This window comes from Sinocyclocheilus rhinocerous, unplaced genomic scaffold (assembly GCF_001515625.1).
Source record: "Sinocyclocheilus rhinocerous isolate Xijiao unplaced genomic scaffold, SAMN03320098_v1.1 scaffold4229, whole genome shotgun sequence".
Taxonomy (NCBI): Eukaryota; Metazoa; Chordata; class Actinopteri; order Cypriniformes; family Cyprinidae; genus Sinocyclocheilus; species Sinocyclocheilus rhinocerous.
The window spans coordinates 9278-14609 of NW_015657507.1; positions in this window are offsets into that span (position 1 = coordinate 9278).

Below are 5332 nucleotides of genomic sequence, written 5' to 3' on the forward strand. Positions count from 1 at the left end.
TTTTGGGAAACATTTCATTCGCGGAACGGTCATCATCGCTCCCAAAATAATGTAAGGGTATTTTTTATCAATTTCTTTATTGATTTATTTTCAATTCATTATTCATTAATATGCTGAGAATCTTTTTATTCAGTATTATATTGTACGAGTACACACCCATATTGTGATACGATCTCACGATCTGTTAAAATTGTCTACTTATTCTGTTTATTGTTCATCAACACATGCTTTTTTTTCTCACAGCTCCCATAGAGAGAGAGAGAGAGAGCATAACACACAGCAACCGGACACCCCTCACGGGCACGTACGACACAGATGCATCTGAATGTGGGAACGCTCCATAAAATCTTCAAAAACATTCCTCAGGACTTCATTTATCTCCTGTCATCCTTGGTCACGTTCAAGCATCTGTTCAAACAACATTTTTCATCCCCGGAGCTCAAAGGTTGACATCGGATTTTCACGCATGACGATTTTCGCATATGGAAATTATTATGATGTCAGAGGTCACATATGAATATGATTATGAGGTCAAAAGTTCAAAGTCATCAATCAAAATGACGTTTCGTATCGGGTAGGGACTACTCCCGTGTCTAGAGAAGTCTGCAAAACTTTAGTTTTCCATCACGCCTTAATACACAACATCAGCAAAACGTATGCCTCTACCAAACACAAAAATACTAGGAAGATCATTGCAGCTGTGGTGACAGGATAGATCTTGAAAAAATACAAGTTAAAATACAAACTTCAGGAGGCCCTAGCTATTTCGAGGAAACAGCTGACCAACAGTGAGCAATCCATCCTCTCCAACAAGTTAAAGTATAGATCCTTGTGTCACAGACTACACAATAAAGTGTTATCTTTCATGACAAGGGATGAAAATAGTTGGCTCACAGCTGGAAAATCACAAACAATAACAATAGGGAAGATAAAGAAGCAGAAAAGGTTCTTAAATGACACCATGAAAAACCCTGCATAGGAGATTCCTCCTTGAGAGTCCTGACTGCAAAATCTCATATTATTTTATTCTTTGTATGCGCCCATTCTGGGTAGTCCAGCCATCCATTGCAGACAGGGAATCATGCCTTTGGAAGGTACACGAGAATCTTGGTTTTCTTGTAGAGAAGCTGCATTCTCTCCATTCATTGATTCATTGGGGGTACTGACTTGGAGGAAATGGCAGAGTCAGTATGCTGTGACTCAAACTCAAAGGATTGTATGTACAATGAATGCCCTGCCTGCAAAAATAAAGACTTCCCAGTTGCAAGTGAGGGAGGCATGCAAGCAAGTGTTTTCTTCACACAGTGGACAACTGAGACTGTTGTCAGAGAGAAGAACAAGGAAGGTAAAAAAGAGAAATTGCCTGTTAAGATCACAGTGAAAAAAAGGACAGAGACGACTTTGCAGAGCCTACTCAAGCTCTTCCAACACCAACTTACAAACATCAAAATAAATCTCTTTAACATGAAACAGCAATTCACCTACTTCCGGGAACTAAAGAAGAACATGACAGATCGTGAATCCTTAATTCATGTAGATCTTTCAGAAAATTACGCATGCAAGTACTCCTCTGAAATCCAAGCTGTACATGTTGCATCCAACCAGCAGCAGGCAACACTCCACACTGAAGTTCTACATGTTGGTGGAGTGGATGAACGTGTGCTTTGGCACAATCAGCCCGTCAGAAGAGAAAGGCCCTGCTGCCATATGGACCCATCTATCCCCAGTACTTGACCTGGTTAAGTCTTCCTATCCAAATGTTACTGTGGTGCATTTTTTCAGTGATGGGCCAAGCACACAGTACAGGCAGAAAGGCAATTTCTATCTATTCTGTACTAAGCTGCAGCAGTGTGGGTTTCAGTCAGGCACCTGGAACTTTCTGGAGGCAAGCCACAGCAATGGTGCTCCAGATGGCATTGGAGGCTTTTTAAAAAATACCGCAGACAGGCTGGTCAGCCATGGTAAAGACATCCCTAATGCTGAGATCTTATTCAGTGCACTGCTGGATGCTCAGATGTCAGTAAAGTTGTTCTACATCAGCGAAGAGAACATAGATGAGGCCATAAAGAGCATGCCCAATAATCTCCCAGTGGTGCCATCACCCATGACCATTCACCAAGTTGTAACACTTACCACAGAACAAATCTTTGCTCAACAAGACAGACCATGGAGTGTCAGTGTTACAACTCCAAAACCTTTACCTTCGAGGTTCAGGTAACAGCATCCACACAGGAGGGCCAGTGGTGTTGTGTTAAGTATGATGAGGAAATTTATCCTGGAGTGATTCAAGATTTGAATGAAACTCATGTCAATGTGAAATGCATGCACCGGATTGGAGTCAACCGCTTTTTCTGGCCATGTCAAGATGATGTCCTATGGTATTTGCATGAAGATGTTATGAGAATGATTCCTCCTCCTACTTCTGTGACCTCACTTCATATGGAAATTGACAGGGACATATGGTCTAAGATCTCAGACTTGTGAACTGACTGAAATCAACACATGAAAGAAAACACAACTGAAAGAAAAAAATGACTGAAAGCAGACAAAAGAAAACAAAAGATTGACTATAAAATCAGTTAAGGATTACTTAGTGAATGAGAAGAAGAAACAAAAAGAATAAGATTAAATAAAATCAGTTGGAAATGCAAATTAGTTGAAAAGCACTGTTATAGAAACCACAGAGCCACAATACATCACAGACACACATATGGATTATACAGACACCAATGAGACATGCCTCAAAAACCAATGAAACACACATCTGGACTAGACAGACTGTTCTTGTTTCCTGTTCTTGCTTGTTCTTGTTTGCAATAGACACTATGGATTAAAAATTGTTGTTCGTTGTTAAAGTTGTAATCATTTCACTGTAGTTTTAATCTTTTTTTAACTGAACTCAGATTAATTGCTTTTACTTACAGTATCTCACAGAAGTGAGTACACCCCTCACATTTTTGTAAATATTTTATTATATCTTTTCATGTGACAACACTGAAGAAATGACACTTTGCTACAATGTAAAGTAGTGAGTGTACAGCTTGTATAACAGTGTAAATTTGCTGTCCCCTCAAAATAACTCAACACACAGCCATTAATGTCTAAACCACTGGCCACAAAAGTGAGTACACCCCTAAATGAAAATGTCCAAATTGGGCCCAAAGTGTCAATATTTTATGTGGCCACCATTATTTTCCAGCACTGCCTTAACCCTCTTGGGCATGGAGTTCACCAGAGCTTCACAGGTTGCCACTGGAGTCCTCTTCCACTCATGACGACATCACGGAGCTGGTGGATGTTAGAGACCTTGCCCTCCTCCACCTTCCGTTTGAGGATGCCCATGCTTGGCCAATCCATCACCTTTACCCTCAGCTTCTTTAGCAAGGCAGTGGTCGTCTTGAAGGTGTGTTTGGGGTCGTTATCATGTTGGTGTTGTCACATGAAAAGATATAATAAAATATTTACAAAAATGTGAGGGGTGTACTCACTTCTGTGAGATACTGTACATTTGTTGAATAAAATTAAATTTTTATTCAACAAATGTAAGTAAAAGCAATTACCCTTTATCTGAAAGAAAGTTTATTTTTCTTCTAATGTGTCCTGTCAACTGTGTTACTCCTGTCAACTGTGTTATGTGTGGTTTTTGTCATAAATATTTTAAATGTGAACTAAACCGTCAGAAAAAAAGATGGGGCTATCTCTGGAGATGGAAGTCTTAGGTAAGGGTGGTGAATAACACTAAATTCAGCATACTGTGGATTTATGTTGAAGAAAATGTTCATCCTTCATGATAGCATCCCACAGAACGCCCATTATGAAGCCCCAAATTCATATTTTCAAATCAGTTAGACAGATAACCTGAAAAACTCTGGTGAATAGACTCAAAAACCTTCAAACAAACGTGTTATCAAACATGTGGTACTTTATTCATGTTTCATTTGACACAGCATTTGTCCGTAACACAGTTGACAGAATAATTAATCAAATGTTAATTTTCATTAACATATTTAAAAAGTCATTAGAGCTTAAGCTTGCCAAATAATTAATTTAGCACATTAAGGGGATATATTATTCAACCAACTAGTTTATTTATCAAAAAAGAATACAGATTTCCTGACTTTTTGGCTGACATGAAATGTACCCCTAAATATAGAATCACTTTCCTATTTGATACTGTAAAGCTGCTTTGACACAATCTGTATTGTTAAAAGCGCTATATAAATAAAGGCGACTTGACTTTTGTTAATTGTATAATAAATGAAAAGAAAACAGATAGAATACAAAAAGATTAGAAAAGCTAGTGTTATTTTTTTTAAAGAAAACAAGCAGTAAATGAATAGAATGCAAGTCTAAAATGGACAAGTTTTTTTTTTAAGAATAGAAATAGAATTGGGAGTGCTAGAGTTCAAATAAAGATGGAAGAGATGTGTTTTTAGCAGATTCTTGAAGATGGCTAAGTGATTTTGTAGATGGCTCAAAAAAGGGAAACTCACTTGCAGAAAAAATATGCTGTACAACTGCCCTGAGTGCCCTGAGGAGCTTATACCTTTTAATTCCAATAAACACTAATAAACACTCCTTCAGTTATGGTGTTGCCATGATTAATGACATTATTGTATTACACTGTTGGTTGTGACTACGTTGTTGTTATAAACATGGAAAATTTATTTTGGACTTATTGACAGCTTTGTGAGACAGTTGATTTATTTATAGAATTATTTATTTTTGGAACAAGCCCTTAGTTTGTAGTGGAAGTTAGACAGTTGTTTGAGTTTTTACAACTGTGACAAGTAGATAAAAATGACAATGATTTATTTTTCCCATAAAGTCTTTTGGGATCCTAATAATAAACATACTAAATACAGTTGAGGTCAAAAGTTTACATCCCCCTTTCAGCATTTGCAAAATGTTAATTATTTTACCAAAATAAGAGGGATCATACAAAATGCATGTTATCGTTTATTTAGTACTGACCTGAATAAGATTTCACATAAAAGATGTTAACATATAGTCCACAAACGAAAATGTTCAATTTATAAAAACGACCCCATTCAAAAGTTTACATCCCCTTGATTCTTAATACTGTGTGTTGTTACCTGAATGATCCACAGCTGTTTTTTTTTTTGTTTTGTTTAGTGATAGTTGCTCACGAGTCCCTTGTTTGTTCTGAACAGTTAAAACTGCCTGCTGTTCTTCAGAAAAAAATCCTTCAGGTCCCACAAATTCATTTTATTTTTGGCATTTGTGTGTATTTGAACCCTTTCCAACAATGACTATGATTTTGAGATCCATCTTTTCACACTGAGGACAACTGAGGGACTCATATGCAACT